The 27,848-nt window shown below is 50.4% G+C and overlaps 1 protein-coding gene across 5 annotated transcripts in view; it reads right to left on the bottom strand.

Moving 5' to 3' along the window:
• Nucleotides 1-27,848, bottom strand: part of peak1 (pseudopodium-enriched atypical kinase 1) — a 134,180-nt gene that overhangs the window by 85,656 nt on the left and 20,676 nt on the right. For 3 of the 5 annotated variants that reach the window (XM_061221895.1, XM_061221892.1, XM_061221891.1), the window contains one exon: nucleotides 24,287-24,400. The gene's annotated coding sequence lies outside the window, so the exon portion shown is untranslated. Of the gene's footprint in view, nucleotides 1-3,373; nucleotides 3,528-14,170; nucleotides 14,327-24,286; nucleotides 24,401-27,848 lie in introns of all 5 variants that reach the window. The other 2 variants (XM_061221893.1, XM_061221894.1) reach the window with 2 other exon arrangements.

Below are 27,848 nucleotides of genomic sequence, written 5' to 3'. Positions count from 1 at the left end.
AATGAACAGCACAGGTGAATTCAGAGCAGCAGCAACAGCTCGGCTGAACAGGTGCAGTTGATAATGAAATGGAACTCGCTCAGAAACGAGTTGTGTTTTGTGAAATGGGTAGTTTTAAAATGAGTATCGCAACGTGCCAAAAACAAGTTTCAGATAAAATATGTTGTAGTTTATTGTTGTAGTTAAATTGAGTTTCAGTGCCTGAGAACAATGTATGCAAACAACTAAAATGTACGGTTACCCTCACTGGCAGTGACAGGAGGGGACTGTAGGACCCTGACCCTCACTGGCCGTGACAGGAGAGGATTATGGGACACGGCCCCATGTTTTGCTCTCGTATCACACTGGCTCCACAGTCTGCAGAGGAGACGTTTCTCCGGGCGGGCAAAAGCGCGTGAGAGGAATTCTCTCTCAGGACACTGTGAGATTGGGGGAGCTGAATGGGGGGTTGTGTTCTCCCAGTCGGCCACGGAGGCCAGCGGGACGCATTCCACAGCGGAGTGCCACCTCCCAGGCCCAGGTGCTCCTCACCCCCCGCCCCCATTGGACTACACACACTCTGCCCCCCCGCCCCCATTAGACTGCACACACTCTGCCCTCACCCCCGCCCCCATTATACTGCACACACTCTGCCCTCACCCCCCGCCCCCATTAGACTGCACACACTCTGCCCTCACCCCCCGCCCCCATTAGACTGCACACACTCTGCCCTCACCCCCACCCCCATTAGACTGCACACACTCTGCCCTCACCCCCCGCCCCCATTAGACTGCACACACTCTGCCCTCACCCCCCGCCCCCATTAGACTGCACACACTCTGCCCTCACCCCCCGCCCCCATTAGACTGCACACACTCTGCCCTCACCCCCCGCCCCCATTAGACTGCACACACTCTGCCCTCACCCCCCGCCCCCATTAGACTGCACACACTCTGCCCTCACACTCCCGCCCCCATTAGACTGCACACACTCTGCCCTCACACTCCCGCCCCCATTAGACTGCACACTCTGCCCTCACCCCCCGCCCCCATTAGACTGCACACACTCTGCCCTCACCCCCGCCCCCATTAGACTGCACACACTCTGCCCTCACCCCTCACCCCCCGCCCCCATTAGACTGCACACACTCTGCCCTCACCCCCCGCCCCCATTAGACTGCACACACTCTGCCCTCACCCCCCGCCCCCATTAGACTGCACACACTCTGCCCTCACCCCCGCCCCCATTAGACTGCACACACTCTGCCCTCACCCCCGCCCCCATTAGACTGCACACACTCTGCCCTCACCCCCGCCCCCATTAGACTGCACACACTCTGTCCCCCCGCCCCCATTAAACTGCACACACTCTGCCCCCCCGCCCCCATTAGACTGCACACACTCTGCCCCCCCGCCCCCATTAGACTGCACACACTCTGCCCTCACCCCCGCCCCCATTAGACTGCACACACTCTGCCCTCACCCCCGCCCCCATTAGACTGCACACACTCTGCCCTCACCTCCCGCCCCCATTAGACTGCACACACTCTGCCCTCACCTCCCGCCCCCATTAGACTGCACACACTCTGCCCTCACCCCCGCCCCCATTAGACTGCACACACTCTGCCCTCACCCCCGCCCCCATTAGACTGCACACTCTGCCCTCACCCCCGCCCCCATTAGACTGCACACTTTCTGCCCTCACCCCCCGCCCCCATTAGACTGCACACACTCTGCCCTCACCCCCCGCCCCCATTAGACTGCACACACTCTGCCCTCACCCCCCGCCCCCATTAGACTGCACACACTCTGCCCTCACCCCCCGCCCCCATTAGACTGCACACACTCTGCCCTCACCCCCCGCCCCCATTAGACTGCACACACTCTGCCCTCACCCCCCGCCCCCATTAGACTGCACACACTCTGCCCTCACCCCCCGCCCCCATTAGACTGCACACACTCTGCCCTCACCCCCCCGCCCCCATTAGACTGCACACACTCTGCCCTCACCCCCCCCGCCCCCATTAGACTGCACACACTCTGCCCTCACCCCCCCCGCCCCCATTAGACTGCACACCCTCTGCCCCCCCTCCGCCCCCCCCAGACCCGCACGCTCGTATTCACACACCAGTGACAGCCACTACTGGCCCGTTAGAGCGCCGCCATGAGCTTCCTCAGGTTAGTGTGAAAGGACATTGCGTACGGCGGTTTAGCGTGTCTGTGTGTGTGTGTACACGCATGTACAGGACGAGACTCATCTGTGTACACATGACAGTGAAAACACGCCCCTTCAAACTGCACCTTGGCTGAACTCTGAACATTCTGAAGGAATTCACGAGCAGGGACCCATTTGCTTCCGAATAATACAACAATTTCAATCCCCCTATTGAATCTACTGCAGCACTTAAGCTTCTGTTGTGAGCGTATGAATCGACTGCTGCTGTCAGTTATGACCCTGATAACCTGGCATCAGCATAGCTAGTTTGCATGTATGTACTTGCAAGCACATATGCTCTGAAAAATGTATAGGCAAAAGTGTGTACATGCAAGTGCGTATGAGTATATGTAGATCTGTGTGTCTGTGTGTCTGTGTGTGAGATGCAGATCAGCTCATGTGTGTCAGTACTTCACTGCGTGCGCGTGAGGGAGAGGGAGAGTGATTGGCAGTTCTAGGAGGACCTTATTAAGTTAAGTCTGTGACCTATCGCTCGGCGTGTTCGCATCAGTGCCACATTAATCATTGGGATCAGTCACGCGGTTGGGTGCCAGTGTGGGGAAACCGTGCGCCCCTCCCATGGGCGGCCGGCCACAGGAGTGACACCGAAGCCCGGAGTACGAGCAGGACCACCCAGCAGCCCCGCGTAAAGATGTTTTTAATTCAAATGTATTTTTCTGGGATGTGCCTCGGACAGGAGGGGGGAGAGGGTGAATACTCAGGGAGCTTTCACAAAGGCAGAGAGACTGGAGTGGAGAGGCACGTGCCCGCCTTCGACACAGAAATCAGGGCTAATCACCGCGGAAACGACAGCCCATCAACACAAGAGGTGAGGCTGCAATTCTCCAGAGCACTGCAGAGAGAGCGAGAGAGAGCAGAAGAGATGGAGAAAGGCGACGAGAGAGAGACAGAGAGAGGGAGGGAGAAAGAGAAAGCGAGAAAGAGATGTTGGGAGAGCGGGGGGCGGGCTCACAGCTGACAACAGAAGACGGTTCTTACACCCCCACAGTGAACCGACAGTTTCGGGGAAAAGAACGGATTTATTAAGCCTCCGAACGGTGAGAAACGCACCAGACGGAGGCCCTTTTGTGACAACGCGGCTCGGCGGTTATGGCACATTTAAGAGCTCGTGGCTAATCTTATCTGATATTATGAAAGGGCAATTGTCAAGCAGACTTACGCGTCTGGTCATGGAGCTGCACTGCCATTATCCGTCACCTTGGAGCGCCAGCTTTGCCTCACGCACACATAATTGACCTTTTCCAGCTCAGTCTCAGTGGCAAGCTAATGGAATGGGTCTTCAATTGTAGGCTCAGAAAGTAAATGACAGGACTCTAGAGAGGCAAAAAAAGAAAAACACTTACTGCTTTGCCTGTTACATATACCGTATACATCAGTCAAAGCCAATTCTCTATGCTTGACTACCGCTTTGCTTCTTCGGACGTGGATTAGCTTAATAACTCGACCCGATACGGTCGAGACCAGACGTCGAACTTCAAGGAGCGGGGGAATGAACAGTCGAGCGCTTTCGCAGTGCCGCCCCGTGCCGCGCTCTTATTCGGCGTGACTGAATCCACGCTCGCCCATTAAGCACGGCCATCTTGAATTTGCCGATGACGAACTGCGTCTGTGGACGGGGGAATACTTTGGGCCAGGAAACTCGCCGTGCTTCATTTCGCCGAATGGCTTATTATTCTAGCGGTCGTAAATCATCCGTTTGGAAGAAGAATGTACCTTTGCCTGCTGATTTACGGTTTCCCCTCACGCTAAATGTATTACACGTAGCCAAACCGAATGCATCCCAAATGTTTAGCTTTCATTTAAATTTCATGTGCAACTTGTCTCTTTTACCTCCCATTAACTTCACAGTGGAAAGAGTGACATGACACCGTGTAACTTCATGCCCATTAAGCAAAGAGTAGCTGTGCACTCATTAGGGAAAGAGGGTACAATGGATATCAAATAGGGCTGTATCATTTTTCATCTGCACAGAACTTAAGGGAGTGATGGGCTTGTTTTCCATTGTGACTGCCAGGAGTCCTCTACCGCTTTTGAAGGAGACAAGGTAGCTCCAGATTAACATTCCCCACATGGACTCACCCCCATTAAAAAGTAACAGCTCCAGATTTCCCCAATTTATTTTATTTGCAAGATATCGGGAGTGGTGAAATATTCATGAGGCCACTCTTCGAAGAGCAGAGAACATGGCAGGAGTGTGAGTGTGCATGATTGAGTGAGCGAGAAAATTGTGAGAGACAAAGAGTGAGAGGTTGAGTGAGAGAGATCAGAGTAGGAGCTCTTCAGTAGAGATCAGAAAGGATGGGGGGTTTAACCGTTTAACTGCAGAGGAAGAAGGCACTCCAGAGACAGTCCTCCAAGCATCTTCCAGCCAATGGCAGAGGCAGGAAAGGAGTTCAAACTGATGTCACAAGGCTCCATGAAATGAGACTGATTCAGCTTGGCTGACCTGCAGACTTAATCACAGAGGCAAGTGGGGTGTGAAAGTGTGCGTGTGTGTGTGTGTGTGTGTGCACCATCTTCATACATGAACTTGCACTGGACGATTCCCTGAATTTGACGCAATGAAAATGGCCGTGTGCTTTGAAATGCTTCACATCAAAGCCACCCGGCACACCTGGCTACTCCGTGGGTAACTTTTCAAACCCGACTCTAAGATCATTATTTCATGAGACGTAGCACCGCTATCGCCTCCACCGCCACACCGGTGTCCCTTATCCATCACTGATGGAGCAGAGCAGCAAGGAGCGAGTCAGGGCGCGTTGCGCTTTAAGCTGCGGGACCGAACCGGACATCTCCGCGGTGTGGGAAAAAACTCCGCTGAAAAGACGACTGTTCTGGAAATCCTTCAGCGGAGATTAAGCGTGAGCCTGTTGCCAGGTAATGAAAAGCACAAAAATATGCAGACCAATGAGCCCAGACCAGTCGTCGGTGTCAGCCAATCAATCCGCCAAACAGCAGGCAAACAAGACAGCCTATTGGAACCAGACCACAATGACACTGTTCTGCTGTCAGAGCACAGGCACAGACAGCCTTCAGTTCTGGCAGCAGCAGTGTTTAGAGTATGTTAATGCGCTGGCAATTAGCGCACGTTCTTTCACAACTGTAACAGCCTTCCTTTTTAATAAGGGCAAGATCTGTGCTCAACAGTCCGAATCACCGATCGTACCCATTTACACAAGTAATATACCCTCTGCCTACCCCCCCATGATGATTCCCCTGATGATTAACATCTTCAAAAAATATTCTTTTGAACAGATCATAATTATGGCTGAATCGGTGCGGAAAACCGTGGGAAAGGAAAAAAGGAGAAGAAAGCTCAGCCTGCTGAAAGAGGAGATAATGAGTGACTCCCAGCGCTCCACATTAAAGAGCTCACATCACCTGGATCCAGGGAGAGGGAGGGAGGGGGAGAGAGAGGGAGAGAGGGAGAGGGAGAGGGAGAGAGGGAGGGAAAGAGAGAGGGGGAGAGGGAGAGGGAGGGAGAGGGTGAGGGAGAGAGGGAGAGAGAAAGGGGGGAGCGAGAGAGAGAGACAAAGAGAGAGGGGGAGAGAGAGGGAGAGAGAGGGGGGGGAGGGGGGGAGGGGGGGAGGGGGGAGAAAGAGAGAGACAAAGCGAGAGGGGGAGGAAAAACTGTTGAGGCTCCTGCCTCCTTTTTACGTAACATTGTTCCTGCGGTGTCTTAGGGGTGCGTTCCAGAAGGAAAAGTCCTCCTCCTCTTCCTCTTCCTCTTCGTTCGCCCGGCCTCCCACCCAGGCGGTCCGATCGGCGCTGAGTGCAGACCTGGCTCCGGGCCTCGCCCCGCCACGGAGCACATGAAAGCACATCCTTCACGCAGTCGCTCCGCCAGGCCACGGCACTCCTGAACCAGGCCCGGTTTCACTCTCCCCCCCACATAGCCCCTTCCCTCATCTCCTGACACATTGAGGTTAGGCGTTATGTCATGACAGTTGAGCACTGGATACATTTTTTTAAGTACATTTGCGACAAATATAATTGATTGAATCTCATTTCAAGAGTGAATCACTCGACTGAGTCACAGACTTTCCGCATTTCCAGAGGATTTGATTCGAGAGCAGCACTTTCTGCTTTGCTGCCCTATGGCACAAACAGCTTCAACAGAGCGACAAGTCTAGAACTTGTAATGACAACAGAGAAATGTTAGACCCTGGATATCCATATAGATAATCCAAGTATTTCAGGCCTCTCAATGAGGTGGAAAGGCCAGCTGAAGCATAACCTCCTAGTGCAGTGACCAACCCAAAAATCCTGAACCAAATGCTCAGCTGTGGTCAGGATAATGGACCCGACAGTCATGAAAGGAATGATAGCCATCACGGTTTCATTTCAATAAACTGTTCATCTGGCAGAGAAGGGCCCGAGATGGGACAGCCGATGAGAAGGTGGGGGCATCTTTAAGATGAGGGGGGGAGTGAAAGCCCATTAGTAAGTATACTGCACTGCCAACCCAGAGGACGCAAGCTCCATTCCCCAGCAGGGCATTTTCGTTGAACTCTTGAGGAAGGAACTTAACCTGGAAATGCTTCCATAAACATAGAGCTAAGTAAGACACGCTGGATAAAAGAATCTGCTAAAACCCGCACTGAAAATGTCACGCAATGCGGAAAGGCCAATCTGGATACACATGTACTGTGAAAATAAAACGTGTGGAGCACGTTTGGACAGCGGTAGACAGCCTTACTAAAGACGTGATGTACAGCGTATCTGTTTCACACACTGGACACTACACGGCCTCTGCGGTTTCACAGCTAATGTCAGGTCCCCACTGGATGTTATATGACCAACAACGGGCGGCCAAACAAAGTTAGACGGCAGGAGGATTTGACTTCCACTAAACAAGCGTGCGGTTAGTATATTAATAACAACAGACAATTAGGAATGTGAGGTCTCTCATTTTGGAAGGCAGATGGACTGGCAGGCACCCATCAGACTGGTGGGAGTTGTTGACACTACGTCGTCAACCCAGACGATTGAAACCCTCCCACCCCTAGGTGGCACTAGTGAGTCGCCCTGCAGTGTGGCAGCCTGCAGCCGGCACTGTCTGGCACCATTTGAATTCAGTACCAGGCCGTGGGGTGCAGCCATGCAGAACAGTGCCTCGCTCGAGCGAATCAACAGCCCATCGAAGTTACTGTTTAACAAACCAGACTGGGATTCACATCATTGCGTGGCAATAAGAGCCAAAATGGCGCTCATTTTCTTTCCCCACAAGTTCAAATCCCTTGGGATAATGCATGGAAACATGCACTGTACTCGTAGGGTAAACTCGCAGTCCTACATGCCCCTCTTCTGAGGAGCTGGGACTGTAAAAACAACTGGGAGCCCACAAGCTGCAGAATGAGGGGCACTGGCAGTCTCATAGGCGGTTATAAAAACAAACAAAAGTCTTCTCAGACCGTGAGCGGAAATATAGCAAAGCCAGTTCACCGTTAGCACGTGCGCGATTACCTGAGGGCTCAACCTCACACGCTTTTTCGATGACATTCTACAACAATCAAACTAATAAAACCCTTCTTAGCAGCGATGATGCCTTTCTGTGTTTACACATTCTGAATTTATGACATAACGGATACGATTTGACGGCGCTCATCTTCGGATGGCAATCAAACAAGACATAGGGGAGCGGGAGCTTTGAGCTGCCGTGTGGCATGCCAATTACTAGTGTAACCAGCAACCGCGCAGTAAACACAGCAATGAGTCACGCGAATCACGAGCAGTCTTCAAGCGCACGCTAAATATGAATCCATATTCATCAGCGCTTAGCATATAAATCAAGTCATAAAAATGGAAAACGCCGTCCCCTGGTGTGCCTCCAGAATCGCATTCCAGGTTTTGAGCGAAATGTCACAGCGCAAATTAGCTCTGGATTTATACTTTTTCAGAAGTTTTGGGAGAAAACAAATTAAGAGAGCCGTATCATTTATTCAGCTGCAGTGCCTTCGACTACTTGACAGGAAATCAAACCTAGCTGGCTCCAGTGAGTTTCTTGTTTTTGTTTAACTTTTTTCTCAAGGAGAGAAGGACAGTCCACCCTCCTTTTGCAGGTTCTGCTTTATTTAGACAAGCAGCAGTGGAGAGGGCAACAAATACATAATAAAGATAGAGATGTATCGTCATATAATATACTGTATAACAATCGCTTCTTCGGACATATGCTCAGTGAGGACCTTATTAGGTGGACCTGTACACCAGCTTGTTAATGCAAATATTGAAATCAGCTAATCATGTGGCAGCAACTAAATGCATAAAAACATGCAGACATGGTCAAGAGGTTCAGCTGTTTCTCAGACCAAATGTCAGAAGAAATGTGATGGTTGGTGGCAGACCAACCAAAATCCTGGGATTTTCACACACAACAGTCTCTAGAGTTTGCAGAGAAGGTGGGAAAAACCAAAAACACCCAGTGAGTGGGGGGGAGGGGGTAAAAACATATACCACCATCTGAGTGAACTTATGTTGTGTCAGTCATTTAGAAACTTGAGTTCGATATTGGAAACGAAGGATACGCCATTCTGTGGTTAGAGTGAAAGGGTCCCCAAGGCTGTTGGGTGACATGTTCAAACGTGCCGTACACATGAACACACACACACACACAAACACACACAGGGAAGAGCTCTGGGTTTCCAGCAGGGCATTCCTTCAACAGCTGAGGAGCAGGAAACATGTTCCAACAAAATCCCAAAACAATGATCCTGCTCCCAGGCCTAAACACACAGCCTACTCCGCTAAGAGTCAGGTACAGCAGGGGTTAATGTCAAGTACCACCACAAGCCAAATACACACACAGGTAAAATAACAGTTGGACGCAGGTAAAAATACACATTCAGGTAAAGAACAGTACTCATAGAGGTTAAATACTCTTACAGGTAAATGACAGTACATGCAGGTAAAATACTCGTATGGGAAAAGGACCGCACTCATACAGGTTAAATACTCTTACAGGTAAATGACAGTACATGCAGGTAAAATACTCATATGGGAAAAGGACCGCACTCATACAGGTTAAACACTCTTACAGGTAAATGACAGTACATGCAGGTAAAATACTCTTATGGGAAAAGGACCGCACTCATACAGGTTAAATACTCTTGTATAGGTATAAGGAGAAAACCGTGGCACAGGTAAAATCATGAAAATGCAGATTCAGATAAAGAACAGTTACAGGTAAGGCAGTATATTCGCAGAGCCGTGCGATTACACAGGGAGTAAAAGCCCTTTCATTCCGGCTGTATCAACGCGGGCGGCCCGATGTGATTCTGAGAGCCGTGCTCACTGAGCCGCTGAGTGAGTACGAGTGTTTCTCTTGGTTTCCTGACTCACATCAAGCGCACCCATTAGCTAAATGATAATATATAAAGCCAGCAAAACAGATGCAGGAGCTAACAAAACAATCGCTTCAAAATGTGTCACTTGGCATCACCATAAAGTATGGATGTTTACTACAGTACATTAACATCAATGAGCGAGACAATACGAGCAGCTGTGAGCAGCCTGCTTCTGTCATAAATCATGATTCAAAGTGATAACTCACAAGCTCATGGATCTGTCAGAGATATGGTGGGGCTTCTTCAGAATCTGCAAAACATGTTTACCCCTACTTGTGTCTGTTTTGGAGTGTTTGCTACTTAAATAATAAAGCCACACTGATTCTGGTTTAACACAGTCTGGGCTCCGCTGATGCCCTGATGATGTCCCTTCGTCATGAGGAATTCGGCAAACAGACCTACCACCATGACTGACGGGAGTGGAAGTGTGCTCCCAGACCATATCACCACAAAAAAAATCACCCCAGAGAGGTCTGCGCCCTCTTTAAACAGAGGCGGGTTTGAAATCCAGTCTTTCAGTCCAGAAAATTTTCTGGAAAGACAGATGCTTGAATGCGACCAAGAAAGAGGCCCAGTCTGAGCACTGCTGCTCTCACCCTGCATCTGTTTATGTTTTGCATAGGAGGCAAGACAAGTTCTGATGGTAGTTTGGAGATTAATATTTAATGACCGGTCTGAGCAGACTGAGATGTAGAGGGAGAGAGAGCGAGAGAGCGAGAGAATGAGAGGGGGAAAGAGTCAGTGGTGGAGAGAGAGAGAGAGAGAGAGAGAGAGAGAGAGAGAGAGAGGGAGAGAGAGAGAGAGATGGTGAAGATGAGAGAAGGAAAAAGTGACAGGGGGAGAATGAGAAAGGAAAATAGAATCACAAATCAGAATGAGAGTGAGAGCAAGAGAGAGAGAGAGCGAGAGAGAGAGAGAGAGAGAGAGAGAGAGAGAGAGAGGAGACGGAGACAATACCAGAATACCAAAATGAGTCCACTCTCCATCCAGGCTTAAGCTGTGTGCAGTTGTATTGGTGCGTCACCATGACAACCGCAAAAACAAGGACAACTGTCCAAATAAGGCCTTTCTGGAAACGGAGCCTTTCAAATGTACAACAGCAGTGCACTATCAGGGATTTGGCCCAGCGACGGTCTCAGTACGACCAGCCAACTCCAGCAGAGCAGGAAATCTGGCTACAGGAAGCGTGCACTGCTGTGCTGCGTATCTCCTGCTCTGCACAGCCCTTGACAGCCTGGCCGCCATGACACGTCATCAACCACATTACGGGCAGAATTCTCATGAGCCCTCAGCCACCTGCCCCGCGTGAACCAATCAGAAGGCATGCATCGGCACAGCAAACACACAATGACATACTGTACTGTCACACATTTTGTGATTATAAACAGATTTAGATTATTACTACAATATTGTGCAACAATAGAAAACTACCTGGTCCTGGGGTGCCCAATACTGCCCAATACTGCTGTTTCATATGTCTGTTAACAGTGTAAGACCAGAACCTCATACATGCCGTTCCACAACACTGGTAAACGAGAAATGTTAATTCAGTTAATCAACGTGATGAATTAGCTCCACACCACCCCAACCCCTTCCCATCATGCCCGTAGACACCTTCTCAAGATGAGACCGGCTCCTGCTCCAGGAGGGTCAAACCGGAGGACGTTCCCAGCAGCAGGCGTCTCTGCACGCAGGGCTAACAGGCCCCGACAGCAGCCAAACCAGACCCCCAATCACGCCAGACCTCCAATCACACCAGACCTCCAATGACACCAGACTCCAATCAAACCAGACTCCAATCAAACCAGACCCCCAATCACACCAGACCTCCAATGACACCAGACTCCAATCAAACCAGACCCCCAATCACACCAGACCTCCAATGACACCAGACTCCAATCACACCAGACCTCCAATCACACCAGACCTCCAATCACACCAGACCCCCAATCACACCAGACCTCCAATGACACCAGACTCCAATCACACCAGCCTCCAATCACACCAGACCTCCAATGGCACCAGACCTCCAATGGCACCAGACCTCCAATCACACCAGACGTCCAATCACACCAGACCTCCAATGACACCAGACTCCAATCACACCAGCCTCCAATCACACCAGACCTCCAATGGCACCAGACCTCCAATGGCACCAGACCTCCAATCACACCAGACGTCCAATCACACCAGACGTCCAATCACACCAGACCTCCAATCAAACCAGCCAGAGAGAGCGGCAGCCGCTAATCACGATTACATAATGTTTCACTTGCAGATGCCCTCATCCTCATCACACAATTTCTTCCTGATTTCCATTCACACAGCCGGGCACGGACTGAAGTAATTCAGGTCAAGTGCCTTAATCGAGGGTACAGCAGAAATTACGTGCAGGCGAACAGACCTCTTCGCTTAACAGTCCGGCTTGCTCACGGTTAGGCCTGAGTTATTATCGCTGCTCCGGGCCTCCAGTGGTAAAGCACCTCCCGAGGAGGAGTGGTCAGCCAATGAGGCGATGGCGACAAGAGGCCTCCCTGTGGCTGATTGGTCCTCAGGCTTCTCAGAGTCATCACACAGACCAGAGGTAACCGCCATCGAGATGTCTGCTCAGTGCCATACTTTTCAGCTCAATAACTACAACGATCGTGGAAAATAACAAACAGCTGCTGATGTCATCAAAAGAATCTTCCGTTTCTGTGCATGATACATTTTCAATGCTGGCAAGAGCACTATGAGAGATTCATTTTTCATTTTTAAATGCTACCAAGAGAACATCTCTTGGGAGGAAGCATCATGGCGAATTTGGCCTTAAAATTTGGCCTTTGTTTTTGCAACTCTCCAGGCTCCAAATTAGCTTCATCCAGAAAATAAACATTGATAGGACTGAATCATTTCCTGCTTCAGAACATTAGAAACCAAATCATATCATCCCACCTACCAATAACGGCTCCACCGCCCTGTGTACAGTAAGATTAATACTGGTGTTAAAAATGAAGACGGAGCTTGCAGGGTAAACGGCAGGGCAATGGTGCGTGGCACAAACTCACAGACAGCACAGAGAGGGTCATCACTGGGTGAACCCAACCAAACTTCTTCTTAAACAATGTTGATGCAGGTACGGGTTTAAGTGTCCATTACGTACAGTGAAGAGAGTGCGAATGAAGGGTCTCCATACGAGCGCCTGTTCTGCGGGACTTTTGCGCATGTAAACCAATTAAGCCTGACGAAATGGACACGGTTAGCGCAAGGCTAATCGATGCCCCTGGCCGGGTTCACGGTCATCCAGGCTAATTGCGGTGTGGGCCCATGAGGCCCATTGGCCATTAGCCTGAGCCTGGACATGGGAGTCATCAATAATACAGGACGCTCATGTTCACTAAGCGACCACCGCCTGCCCTCTCGCTAGGGGTCATAATGGAACTGCTAAGTGTAACATAAGTGAATTATCAACATCAATAATACTACAATGATGGCAATGCACTTGATTTTTTTTTTTTTTACTTTGGAGTTCCAAGTCAAATACAAATTGTACACGAGGCACTGGAGTAATAGCTTGACTAATGCAATTGCTTAATGGTGCTGGCAAACGCTTCTGATGAATTCAGCCTTGGCCGGGCAGAAGAGGACCCACTGCAGGAAAGCGAAACTCGGTGCACAGAGACAACCAACGGCTCATTACTTTGTGCTACATTCTTATAATAACAGTCATTTCTGCAGCTAGGCAGATAGACATGCGAGAGCAGTCAAAGAAGTCTCGCACCGCCCTCAGAAAAACGGTTTCAGAGTTTGAGAAGCTCAGAGTTTTCCCTCTCCTCCAGCGCGTGGGCTTAAGCGCAGTGTCTCCGGGGAGGCGCACTGCACACTGAAACTGGAGATAATCACTGCATGGCAGCACTGCCACAGGGACAGATAATGGGCTGGGGTCAGACCGTGTCTCACAGACAGCCCCCCGAGGGCAGGGAAGAGCACAGTGTCCTCATTCAGTGTGTGTGTGTGTGTGTGTGTGTGTGTGCATGTGGATGTGTCCGTGTCTGTGTGCAGGTGAGAGGGAGAGAGAGAGAGAGAGCGAGAGAGAGAGAGAGACAGAGACAGAGAGAGAGAGAGAGAGAGAGAGAGAGAGACAGAGAGAGAGAGAGGCGTGTGTGCACAAGTGAGGGAGAATGAGCAAGGGTGTAGTGTGTATGTGTGTGCATGTGTGGATATGTCCGTGTATGTGTGTGTATGTGTGTGTGTGTGTGTGTGTGTGTGTGTTTGTGTGAGAGAGAGTGCATGCATGAGATGGAGTGTGTATGTGTGTGCGTGCGCGCGTGTGCGTGGGCTCATACCTCTGTGTCGGCATGGACGTGTCGTGATGTTGATCACAAGTGAACACATAAACAGACCAGATACTGTGCATGAGGATTGGCCAGTCAGTCTGCATGCGCACACTGTACAATACATGGTCGAGTTGGTGTGAGTGAGGAATGTGAGCATTGCGTGTGTTCGTCTGCGCGCTCCACTCTGTATATGATGCATGAGCACAGTCTGTGACCGGACGCGCTGAACATGGGCGAGCACACGCACGTGCGAGCGTGCACACGCAGCGCTAAATATAAGACAATCCAGTTATTTACCCGCTTAAGAACCGTGACTGAACGCAATCGATTAGCGAGCCTAACCAATGGCAGCGCGGGGAGCCGCTGAAGGGATGGCGGTGTGGGAAGAGCGGCGCGCCGTCACAGGGGCAGGAGCGGAGAGGAGCGGCGGAGCCCGGAGTGAAGGAGCGAGACCTTGAGACAGAAAGAGGAGGATTAGCACCCGCACGTGAGCCTTACATAAGGGCGCCTCTTCATCGCAACCGACGCTTCTGCATTCCTCCAGCTCGTGCTTCTTTCCGTCCTTCCTCCCTCCTTTTATTCTTCTTCCTCGCTTTCCGCAGCGCGGGCACGGGGGCGACAGCCCTCTCAGAGACGGGCGGGAATTCACAGAGCGACGTTCTCGGGGAGGTCAACAACGCAGGTTTTCCTCAATTTTTCAGCAGGACGCATTCCCCTACGACATAAACAACCGCCCCCTGGAAAACAAAACGCGCACCAAACCGAATCCATCCTTTTCCTCCGTGAACCCGTCCGCTAATAACAGGCCTCCAAGCCGCGGCCCCTTCCGTAATGAAAGAGCGCTTTCGGCCGACCGGTTACCCGAGACCTCAAAATGATCACCTGTGCGCTGCAGCAGAACATTAGCTTGTTCTTCTGGCCACTTTTCCTTCGTTCTACACTGCGATACTTATGCAAACAGCACATCCAGTTCCCTTCCCGTCTGTAAACACGTGTAACACTGGCAGCGTTTGCGTGTGTTGTTTTTTGGGATTTTTTTTGTTAATTTGGCAAACCGTAAAATCCCTCCATTAGCATCGTTTTAAGCCTGGACCGCGAACGCAGGGGGGAGAAGTCAGGCAGCGGGGAGCGTGTAATTTACAAAGTGGCACAGATATAAATTATGCAGCGAGAGCAGCCATGGTGAGAGCCGCAAGTCTGTGGCGTCTCAGCGGATACGGTCGCAAAACACCATTTCACAATCCGTGCCTGTACCCATAAATCTCAGCGTTTCTCCAGCCGTGCCCTCTAACCTGCGGGATGTGCTTCATTAACCCGCTGACGTCTTCGGCTATTGTTCCCGAGTTCCTTTACGTTTCCCTTACATACAGAATCTGTGCGCGTCAAGTCTGAATGTACTGGATGGATCAATCAAACGCAAGAGCTGTGTTTGAGAACACAAGTCATTCACAGTGTTGTTTAACCATTTAACATCTGACCCTTTCATATGGTCTTAACTGGGGGTTTGTGTGAAAACTCTGAAAAATGTATTTAAAAATGGTCTTAACTGAGCTGATGTAGTTGGCTGGTAATTGAAAGCAATGGAAGTTCAAGACAACACTGCGAAAAAAACATTCCAAGAAATCTGCACTTCAAGGATAGGGCTACATTGGCATTTTATGTTACAAACAGGCTGCATGATAAACAACTACAATCACACAAAAGAATAAACAACTGTGCGGACAGCAAATTAAGGGGCTTCTTCACTTTTGGGAAGAGTCGCTAAAGGGGACGTTGGGGAAATTCATGGTGGGGCGTTTGAAACTTCAGCCTCGCCACGATCCGCAAGTGAACACGTCTCATTACAGTTCAGACCAGCAGCGCTGCCACAGGCTGTGAATAATGGCGGTCTGGGACTTGGGCACCATTTCTCAGATCTGCTTGTGCTCTCCCTCTTCCTGTGTGTACATTCCGCCTCCCTTCCTTTCCTCTCGCAGGCTGCTCTTAGGGCGCAGCGCGATACGTCGGGGGTTTTAAACTTTAATTCCCAGTGTCCGCCCTCTATGCAAGTTTAACTAAAGGAGGAGGGGAAAAAAGAACAAAGGCAACTTTCGAATCCGAATCCCCGGGACCAAAAATAAGCCACACGGAGGGGGGGGGGGGGGGGGGGGGGGAAATAAGAGACAGAAAAACAAAAACAGCAACAGACCGCCGCCTGAAAGAAATCCTTCAAAAATGATCAGATCTGTCCTTCCAGTGGAAGCGTGCCCGATTCCCATCCCGGGGAGCTCGGCACAGAGCGGGAAGAGCCCGTTGCTAGGATACTCAGAGCAGCGGATGTGCAGGCGGGGAACAAACACGCCGTGGAAACCGCGCCCGCGGGTCACACACCGAACGGCCTTTCAGCTCCGATTCGCCGGTACCCTCGCACCATTACGCCCCCCCCCCCCTCACCGCACACAGGAAGCCCCCGTGCTCGCCCGCGAAGCCGGGCCGGACGGGGAAACAAAAAGCACTGATAAAGCTTATCATCCATAAATTAACCGTGGTGCGGGGGCATCCATCACAGCCCTGGCACTTCCCGGCCGTAGCCATTTCCTCTTCACTGTTCCTGGAACGGCCGCCCGGCGCGGGCGGGGGACACGATCCGCACAGACTGCGCCCCCCGTGGCAAACATGCTCAGGTCAAGGTGATGAGCAGGCCCGGCCGTTAATCAGCAGGAAATGAGAACCTGTTCCTTTAAACTATGAGAGGAAGGGACCGTGATGGCAAAGACTACGCCAACAAACGTGGTCCCGTAGGTCTGCATGTAGCTATGAGCCTAACGTCAAGGTCACCTGCAACCTCATCCCACCGGCTAGCTTCCAACGCATACAGAGTTCAAATCCTCCGCTGTAATTTCTACTACGGAGGCAGAAGCTGTTTAAACAAAGAGAGAGACTCCAATCCTTCACGGAGCCAGAGCGGAAAGAAGATCAGCTCAAGCTGGCCACGCACCGCAGGCCCAGCGCATGTTTTGTGCTCTTAGCCCATGCAGCGACGGTTGGTTTCCCGGGAGATTAATTTGCGGCGGGGCCTCGAAGCGGCTCCGTTCCGTTCCTCTGTGGAAAACGATCGCGCGCGAAGCCCCGCTTGGCGTGACTTTTTCGGGTAACAGTCGCCGAACGCGAAGAGGCTTCAAATCCACTTCAGATGCCGCGGGGGCCCCGGGGCCCGCTCTGAGTGAGGAAACCTCTCCATCGGCCCACAGTACGGAGCGAATAAGCCACAACAGCACGGGCATTCTCTCAACGTGTCAGCAGGCCCGGGGAAGCAGGATTCATTACCAGCGCTGGCACATAACAGAGCACATAACTCGTTCTGAGTTATCGCTCACGTGGCTCTCCGCCTTGGCAGACTATACAATGTAGTCATCCACCAGTTTATCCTCCTTACCTCCCCGCTACCTTCCAGACAAATGGCAAAATGATTTACAATGCCTCGAATCTATCTATCTAGCTATCCATCTATCACACAGTGTTTGGACAACAACACAGTTTCTGTTGTTTTGGCTCTGCGCTTCAGCACACACGATTCAAAATGAAAGCACAAATATTAAGTTAGAGTGCAGACTGTGGCCTTTAATATGGGGCTATTTACGTTCATAACTTATATCTCCCCCCCCTGCTCAGAGCCAGGTAGTGCACAGCTGCAACAACAAAAAGAGAGAGGTGTTGGCTTGGGGGGGCGGGCAGCCCCGCTGTAACGGTCTAATGTCAAAGTTCAGTTTGGGCCGGGGAGGCAATAACAGAACTGGAGGCTGATGGGATTAAAGTGGGAACACTGGGACCCCCAGATAATCCCGGGGGAGACGAGATGTAACCCCCCCCCCCATCTACATCCCACACCAGCTGCCCTTGACAGAGGATTCGACTGGGCCACAGCAAATATTTTCACAGTTTCAGGGTGGATTAATAAGATTAACTCTGCGGGATTAGTGTTGGCTTAGCTCTGAGGTACGGGGAGCACGTCCCCACAGAGCACTCTTTCAGGGAATTCGCCAGCGTTCTTTTCCGGGAAGCCGCAGATTTGACAGGGACAGGAACACTGCCCGCTCCCGTACAGGAAATCTGACCCCTACGACGACAGAGATGAACCCACAAAGGCGTCCGAGTTCATCGATATGCCCAGGCTGACGGCCCTTTCACGTGTCTTCAGGGCAGCAGGGCACCGTGGAGCAGGTAATATGGCTGAATCTGAATAAACACTGATGGATAAATCCTGGACAGGTCCTACCAAGTCTGTTTCAGAGGTATGAATCACTCAGCCATCAGAGAGACAGACTTGGAAAGATAGACAGAAACCGACAGAGAGAGAGATGGAGAAAGGGAATTGAACATTACTTTCAGACATGATCGATTCACTTTGCAGTTTGTCTTTCTGAATCACTGATCCCAGAACGACATGGAATTGGACATTTATATATTTGACCAAGCCCATCGCTGCGTGGAATCTGGCGTCAGACTGATCCCAGAACAGTGGGGCTTCTGCAGCGACAGGCTCTCCCACTGCGCTGGCTGCACAAAAGAGCTCCAGATGTTGAGATTTTTAGACTGAATAAAGATGCAAATATCACAACGTTGCCTTCCGTCCCCTCGGCGTCTTGGTTTTGTCATTTTAAAAGCGATGCTGAAGGACTGCGGATTAAACCACATTAACTGTTGATATTGCACTTTGGGGGTTTTTGGTTTCAGAGATATGACCGCACTGGTTGAGATGTTATCTACCGGTGCAATTTCACAACGATAAAGCAATCTGAGGGAGGAAATGGCTGAAATTGTTTTTATGAGCCAGCAGCCAAGAGACTCCCAAAATTAAGAGTAGCTTTCGGTGATACGCAGCAGGCGGTTTTAAGAGGGCAGGGGTACGGAAACTCGGTGACCCGCTCTCCAAAAACGGCAGGATCCTGCTTTTCATTGCGGCTTCAAAGAGCAAACATACAGGGGCGCGTTTAAACAGCTGCTCGTTGGAAACCGAACCAGGAGGACCGGCCTGACAATGCCCTGATGAAAAACGGCAACAGACAAAGACCGGAGATTAACCGAGAGGCCAGCCGTTCAGCGCGATTTGGGAAAGGGGAGGGGGGGGGGCTTGTCTCTGATGTCTCTGATATTGCTACACATCCCCACAAATTGGGCAGTTAGCTAAAAAGAGTTACAGAGGCAAAACAAATACACGGCGATTGCTTACTCAAATTCGTTACCGCTAATTAAGGCCACAGAGCTACAGTGAGAACGGAATGCTTTCGTTAATTTAGAAAATAGTGGTTTCACGAGGTAAACACATAGTCACTAAGCTTTTCAAATAAATAAAATGGCTCATTATATAAACCTAAAAGATAATGACAGTGTTGCTTTACTTTCACATAAAATAATCTGTGCTTCGCTCCGCACTGACAGCAGAGAAGCAGCAACTACATTTCGGTTAATTAATTTCCCCAGCCAAGCCGAACTCTTGGAGCACAGACAGAGCAATCCCACCGAGCTATGTACCTTTCAGAAATATTACATTACAAGCTGCGGGCCATAAGGACACAACATAAAAATGCCTCTAAATCAAGTGTCACAACAGGTTTGAAACCGCCCCCAAGAGGAGACGCTCAACGGCATATCAAATTACTACCCCATCAACAAAACCCAGGGAAAATTAGGTTTAATATTTCATACTCCGTTTCAAAGAAATTATTTCCTAAACCTACCAGCCATGAGAATGATTCATCAATTTCATCGGCGCGGCGGGCGATTCCAATAACATTAGTAATGCAAAAAAAAAAAAAAAGAAAAAAAAAAAAGAAAGAAATCAAATGTTAAAAATAACAATGACCTCAGAAGTGAAAGGCCCGCTGAAGGTGGCGGCTGTAGTTGTAACAGTGAGATTTATGGCTGATTGAGGGGCACGTAGAGTACAGTAGGCAGCGGTTAAACTCTCACTTTGCCCTCACTCACTCCCAGGCTCCCCTGGGTCTCCGCTTCCTTCCCGGAAGTACAGGGTACACCCAGAGGGACCCAGGCTTCCCACAAAGCTCTGCTTTCATTTGTGCTCTTTATACATTCTGATAGAAGAACAGTGCTCATTCCGATCATGGCTTACAGTTGGGCTAGTTACAGCTAGGTGCTTATGTTTTAACTGCTCACAAGGCCACAGGCCTTGGTATGTTGGTTCACTTGATTTGTGAGTTTGTGCTGAATAAATCACTAAAATGTAATGTGTAATAAGAATAAGAACAATAATAACAATACACATGGCATTTATTATTATTATTTTAAAAGATTATGTCTGCAAGAAGTTCAAATTTATGGCTAGTTTGCACACAAATTCACATAATGTTACTGGCCTTACAATCATCCAGCCTTTACATGACATTACTGACATTACATCACGATCACGTAGCATTTACATTTCTTACGTAACATTACAACCGTATCGTATCTATCTTACATTACTTACCACATGACATTCTAACAACCGACGCTCCTACGTAGGCCAGTTACACATATTTCGGGCGTGGGGGGGTGCGGGGGGACCTCATTTTCTCTGAAGCGGTGACGGAAACAGCTGCATTATTCAGTTGGGGGTAACCGTGACGACGACGGGATCGCGGGCGGCCAGGAGGGACGGACGACCCTCGGGCGCGCGGGATCGACCGGCCGGCGTTATTGATGGCGGCGATCTGAGCGCCATCTGCAGCGGAGGGGAGAGGGGCCGGGCGCTCCGTCTCCGTCAGACACGCCGCGCCCCGTGTGCACGGGACCGGAACGCACACGCCCGCACGCTTTCATCGACTCCGGCTTATTGATGGCAGCCGCGGGGCACGCCGCTCAATTCAGGCGCTGCACGGGCGGCGGTGGAGGTCGACCGCGGCCGCCTCACTCTGAACACATCCAATAACGCTGAAGATTAGAGTTATGGATCGCATCTACGCGGCGTCCTCTATCCCGTGATCTCATGGAGCTTTACGGTGAAGGGGGAGGGGGCACTAACCTCAGTAACCGACAAGTACCGGCCCAGGTGCGCGGCAGCCATTTTGTGCTCAACTAGTCATCGTACATCAGCTGAGGCTGATGGGCACATTAAGCCAATTACATTTCCGATAAAATTTAATTAGTTTCAGACTGAAACTGTAATTAAACGCAGGAAACAAAAACCTATTTTGGAAAACATCCCATGTACTGTACCCCCTCCTTTGTGCTGCTTCTATCGAAATCCCGAAACTCAAGACACCACTAACGGGGGGGGGTTCAGGAGCAGTTGAACCAGCCCAGACAGTCGTGTGACCCGCAGAGACCCGGTGCCCGTCACTCTCTCACCCGGTGCCCAGAGAAACCAGCCCGCGCCGGGCTTCCCAGAATGCCGCGGGACAGCCGACAGCTGGGCCGGCGCGTCTCTGGTTTCGTCTCACAGCCCACACACGCTGGCCGCGGGGCGGGGGGGGGGGTGCAGTGTTTGCGCGGGCTCTCATGAAAGCACACTCTCAAGCAATTACGCGGCGTCAGTGAAGCGGTCGGCGCAGTTCAGCGGGAGGCACGGAGAGACCCCCCCCGGGCCGAGCCCCCCTCCCCCGCTCCATTTGGGGCCCCATTTGGAAGCATCGATCGCGGGTGTCCAGTGACCGTCTGCCTTACCGGAGACGCCAGGGCTACGCCCACGCTCCAGATCAAAACGACGTTTAAAGAAATGAGAAAAAACATGTCCAGGGGAGAAAGAACGGTGGAATCCATTCGGAATTAGATCAGGATTGACCCCTGGCCCGCACGCAGCTAGTGTTTCAGTTAATGACTGTGGAAGATATGAACTGCGTTGTGTAGCCTAGCAATCCGTTGTGAAAGGAACAGGGTGAGTGAATTGAACTGGACAAGTAATGCGTTCCTTCATAATCTGAATCCAACGCACACGCACGCACGCACGCTTGCATATTTCATAGGTACACGTAAAATCACAGGACTACACTGACTACACTCTACCTCTATTCAGATCCCCACAGAAACAGTTATACCCTTTTTGGAGATGCGACCAAACCATACATATTATATGACGTTTGCCTCTAGGCCATACATGTTCGGTTGGTCATTTGCAAAGGGTCAGAATGCGGCGTGACCGTTTACCCTAACGCTTGCGGTCAGGCGGTTCATGCACATATACGGTCATTACCCAGGAACGCCCTCTCCTCTCTCCCAGGGTCTCGGTAATGACCTCATTACCAGTGACTCACAATTTAGAAATAATTGGGTTCAGTCGAACAGACTTCCTCTCTCCCGACTCTTCCAAAAAGAACGTTTCTTTGTGCCCCAACGGTTGGGGGAATACTGTTTTAGAGCTAGATGCCTTCTCATCTTGGAACCGCCACATCCAATTTTACGGAAGCTTGATAAAGTGGGCCTTTTTTCATGGCCAGAGCAGAGCCAGGGCGACCCAGAAATCGCAAATTAAGACTCGGACAAGAAAGGACAGACGGACGGAGAGTGTGCCAAGCTCCGGTAACCTCAATTAGTCTGCAGCTCCTCCTAAAACAAACAAACAGCCTCACATCGCCGATAAGGGCACTGTGCTAATCTAATGAGAAGAAACTGGCCAATAACAAGCAAAGTAAATGCAGGCCTGTGCCTGAAAACGACCTCTGCCTGCATTCATGAGGAGTATTTAGTCCCCATGCCTAAACGCCATTCACCATTTAAACCATGAAATATGAACTTGAATAACTGAGCGTGGAGTGACTGTGTGTGTGTGTGTGTGTGCGCGCGTGTGTGTGTGTGTTCACCGGTTCTTGATTGTCTCCCACCACACTCCCCCCCCCCCCACCCCCCACAAGGAAAAAAAAAGAAGAAGAAAGTTTCCAGGATGAAGCAAGTTCCCACATCAGTCCCCTCAGCTATTTTCCCACCCACTTCTCCCAGAGGGCCAGAGCAGAATTCCAGACCTCACATTGTAGACATTCCCTGTCCTGGTGCGTGACATCACAGCGTGTCTAGGTCACGGGGGGGGAGGGCCCATGTTTGCTTATGGAGGGCCGCTCCGCTCCAGAGCGGTTATGACCCAGGGCCTTTTCTCAAAGCCGGGGGACAGCTTTAGACAGAGCACATTACCCATGAGCCTTTGCCATTATTTTTTTTTGGATGCATAATGCATACAACACAAAAATCATGTAACTGCAGCCTCATTTTAAATGGGTCTTGTTCGGCACTAAAACAAAGTCATCAGGTGTTTGTCATTACTACATGGCATGCCAGTTTAAGCAACAATTATTGTTGGGCTTTGAATATTTGCAAGAGAAAATCTATAACTACAGAAGTCACTTAAGAAGAGACACACATTAAAATCGGTTTGTAAAACCATGATTTTCCCATCAACGATCTTCAAAATAAATAGGCGGATCATATGTATACCATGTAAATGCGAAGCACAAGTTTCCCCAGTATTATGCATCCTGTTGGAAAAATAATAAATTAACTTGCATTACAAAAATAAATGTATTTTCTGAATGGTATTTACACTCAGTGAGCACTTTATTAGGACTTTATTTAGACTTATTGTTGAGGTTCTCTGCTGCTGTAGCCAATCCACTTCGATGTTTGACATGTTGTGTGTTCAGCTCTTCTGCTGTTGTAATGTGTGGTCATCTGCATTACTGTCACCTTCCGGTCAGCTTTGAACAGTCATTCTACTCTGACCTCTCTCATTAACAAGGCGTTCCTGCCCACAGAACTGCTGCTCACTGGATGCCTTTTGTTTTTCCGTACCATTCTCTGCAGACTCGAGAGACTGTTATGTGTTAAAATCCCAGGAGATCAGCAGTTACAAAAAGACTGAAACCAGCCCATCTCACTGAGATCCCATTATTCCCCCCATTCTGATGGTTGATGTGAACATTAACTCAAGCTCCTGACCTGCATGATACCTGCAAGATCTTGTGCATTGCTGCCACACGATTGGCTGATTAGATAATCACATGAATAAGTAGGCGTACCTCCTAATAAACTGCTCAGTGAGTGTATATTGTCCATAATGATTAAAAAACTGTTATCTTATTATAATTCATCATCCTTTCATGTGTGTGTGTATATGTATATATATATATATATATATATATATATATATATATATATATATATATATATTTATTATTTTATTCAGACAGATTGAAGACAGAGAGGATAACAGATGGATCACAGCTTAGAAGGTGTCAGAGTGGGAGACTGGACCCCGAGACATTTGGGGGGACCAGCGTATGCCTCCAGAGCCAGCCACCCTCCGGAACTGAGCGCGTCTCGCCATTCCGCCAACAATGTTGATAAAGTGTAAGCCTACAGAGGCGTGGACAATCAAACACCCCTGTCCTGTGAGACACAGCTCACCCCTGAACGCCCCCACCCCCACCCCCAAAACCCTCCCGGACTCACCTCACAGGTCAGACGACAGGTACCCCCCTCTCCCCGTTCTCTGAGGCCGGACGCTGGGCGGTCATGCGAGGCCCCCGGGGGCTGAGGCGGAGTCCGCAGTGCAAACACAGGCCCCTGAGGGAAAGCAGACGCGGGGAGGTCAGGTGGGCGGACGGGGCCAGAGAGCTCCTGTCGCTGCCAGGTTCCTGCACAGCCAGGCCTGGCGCGGAGCTCCGTCTAAGTGAGGTCTGGCACAGAGGGAGCTGCCCGTCTCCCCAGGGCCTCCCTGTGCAAACATGTAATATAAACACATAAATAACCTGGCCGGAGCGCGGCTCCGCTGGTGCCGCGCGCTGCTCACACCCGGCAAGCGCTCTCGCTCGCCCACAATGCGGGTTCCAGCGACGGGTATTCCAGCGTTATGGGTTCTAGCAATGTTGATTCTAGGGATGCGGATTCTAGTGACACAGATTTCTGCGATATGGATTCTAGTGATGTGGATTTCTGCAATATGGATTGTAGTGATACAGAATTCTGCAATAGGGATTCCTATTCCCAACAATCCCAACTCTGCTACGCAACTCCGATTGGCCTTTTGTGGATGTGTTGCTCTGCTAATTTGCCAATCTCTGATATCGCTGATAGACAAATCCCCTGCTGTCAGGCTACAAATTCAACCCCCATCACCGCCGGTAAATTAGCAACAGCGTGCGTCCTGCCAGTGAAAACTGTTTTTTTTCTCCTTGGAACAAAGTAACGACACGCTGTGAAGCTGTGCTCTCCTGGTGGCAGGCCAGAGAGACGCTCAGGCAGAGCTCAGCTCCAGTTATGGCGATGTTGAATCACCCGTTCTTCATCGGAGGAAGCCGGAGACCTGCGCCTCATCACCAGCGGGGCCGCTCAGCGCCGGGCCCCCAGCTCTGCAGGCCTGATATCCTGACCGTTGAGCCAGAGACAATACTATATAAGGCCTCACCCTCCACGCCGTGCGGAGGGCTGGGGTGGACAGACGTGGAAACAGGGGATGAGAAGGCGCGGGGCCTGAATGGTGTTTACACAGAGCCCATTAGTCTGTTTTCCTAAACTTCACCCAGCCCTCTTAATCCCAAACTCAACAATTGTGCTGACCGTGTTCCGCAGGCTTTGGCAGGAGGGGCGATGATATCAGTGTTGGAGAGGGGTGGGGGGGTTGGACGGTCCCCAGTGCATTAAATGTCTCTCCCTCCCTCCCTCCCTCCCTCACCCAGCATACCACCTATCCTGGTCTAGGCTTCAGCCCTCCAGCCAGGATGGCGCTGTGTGTGTGGGGGGGGGGGTTGGGGGGGTGTCGGAGACAGAAAGCATAGGCTACACCCGCTTTCCCATGCTCTACGCTCAGTGGGGAAACGGCAGAAGCAGCAAGGGAGCCCCACGTAATTTTTTCCGTCTCTAGTCATCTAGCGTCACGGAGGAGGAGAGGGAGTAGAGCGGAGGGAGGGAGAGGAAGGGGAGACGGAGAGATGGAGAAACGGGGTTCCCGGCCGTCTGAATCAATCATCCCCTGCTCAGGATGGAACAGAAATGCTGTGCGTTTGGCCGCTTTGAGGAGCGTCTCCTCCCACATCCTTCCTCTGGATACAGTAAGAGTCAGCCAAGATACTGAGGCCATCATCGCCAGCCCAACGCATACTGCTCATCAGCAACTCCTCCACAGAAAATACCTCTCAGCCTCTCCCAATCACTCTCTTCCTCCCACTTCTTTTCAGTCTTATTCTCTGCCCCTCACCTGCACCCTGTCCCTGCTCCATCTCCATCTCTCTCCCTTTCCTGTGCCCTCTTCCCCTCTTTTCCTCTCTCGCTCTCACACTCTCTCTCTCTCTCTCTAATCACTACTCACATAACAGCCAGAAAACCTGACACGTTGCTGATAACTCACAGATATTCATTCACATATCCTGATGCGTCAGAGCGAGTGAATACGCATCTCCTCCCAGTCATCCTGTACACAAAAAAATAATAATAACTGTGGTTCAAGCATCGCTCCAGGTGTAAAGATGTGAAGTTCAATTATTCAAATCTGCAGTCTCAGGAACCATATTCTTTATGAATATTGAATTCATAGAAATGCGCTTCCCCCAATGTGATGGAATGTTATTCAGACGACCTGAAGCATTCTCTCGCACTGAGCTGCTGTTCATTCTTAACTTCTGAAACCCTGGCACTGGGTGAACAAAATTACTTCTCCCCAATTCCGAATTGAAACTAGTGGCAAGATTGGTTGAAAAAATTGCCTTCTAAAGCTTGCAGCTCATTAGTTTATAGGACAACAGTCAGGCCTTTTGTTGTCCTTGGGCACCATGGCTTTGATCTCTTGCCCAATCAAAGACCAGTCTGAGAGCCAACGGCTCTGCCTACAATCAACCCTAAATGTGCCGACTCGGCAGCAGGGAAAAACACCCAATTCACCCAAAGCCACATCTCAGAGCAGAGAGGCTGCTGGGAGATTAGGAAATTAACCCCAGCACCTCAACTGGAAATGTACAGCAAACCATTTCAATTTCCATCTGAGACCTGACCGTTTACAGCGCTGTATTACCATAAAAAGGGATTATCAGAGTTGGATTACACACTGCATCCAAAGCAAGATTAGCCAAATCCACATAGCTTATCACAAGGATGTTGAAAGCGCGCTAGCTTTAGGCCTATAGCCTCAGTCTGGTAGCATTCATCCTCTGGCATTCATATCTAAAGAAAAATAGAGCTGCCAGCAAACAGCATTCATATTTTTAATATACTTTTTAGGATACACCACAAGACAAACCCACAGTATTCGAGCAGGGCTGCCCAACCCTCCTGGAGATCTACTGTAGCATCCTGTAGGTCTTAATTTCAACCCTAATTTGACAATCCTAATAACTAGCATCTGAATGAGATCTCTAGCGGTTGACTGAGATGTGCAGAGGATAGAAGGGCTCCAAGAACAGCCCTAGCATAGAGAGAGAAAGAGCTACAGATCTCCATGGGTAGTAAGGTTTCTACATGCTGTGAACACAGTGAATAACAGAGGTACTTCAGAGGGGGGTAACGCAGCACAATTGTACAGGCGCACTGGGAGAAGAGACATGGGTCTTGATGGATTAGACCGCCCCTTAACAAGAGCCTGCTGACTTCTACTTCCATTTACTTCAAAAATGCCACACAAATGGTCCCATAGTGCAATGGTCACCAGACTGCTGCACTATGGGACACAGAGTGCAGCCTACCGCCCCGGTGCACCAGGAGAGATCCAAGCAGTCCGCTGTGTTATGGGACCCAGAACAGACGCCATGAGCTTCATCTCAGGGTGCGTGGGGGACAGTTGACCGCCTTGAAAACCGAAGCTAGATCTTGGACAGTCGCGTTGTCTCATCACTGACGTGATTACAGAGCCTTGTCCAGTCTACGGCCGCTGGGAGAACACCGAACACAGCACATCCACGTGGCTCACCCGCGCCGAACGTCACCAGACTCAGTCAAGGCCTGCAGAGACAGCTCTGGCTAGCGGAGAGCCCTTTTTCTGTGGGTGATGAAGTCCTCCAGTCATACACCCACCTCCCTATGTACC

Source organism: Conger conger, chromosome 15, assembly GCF_963514075.1.
Source record: "Conger conger chromosome 15, fConCon1.1, whole genome shotgun sequence".
NCBI classification, from domain to species: domain Eukaryota; kingdom Metazoa; phylum Chordata; class Actinopteri; order Anguilliformes; family Congridae; genus Conger; species Conger conger.
The sequence above is the reverse complement of the archived record's forward strand: the minus strand, read 5'-3'. Positions and strand labels throughout refer to the sequence as shown.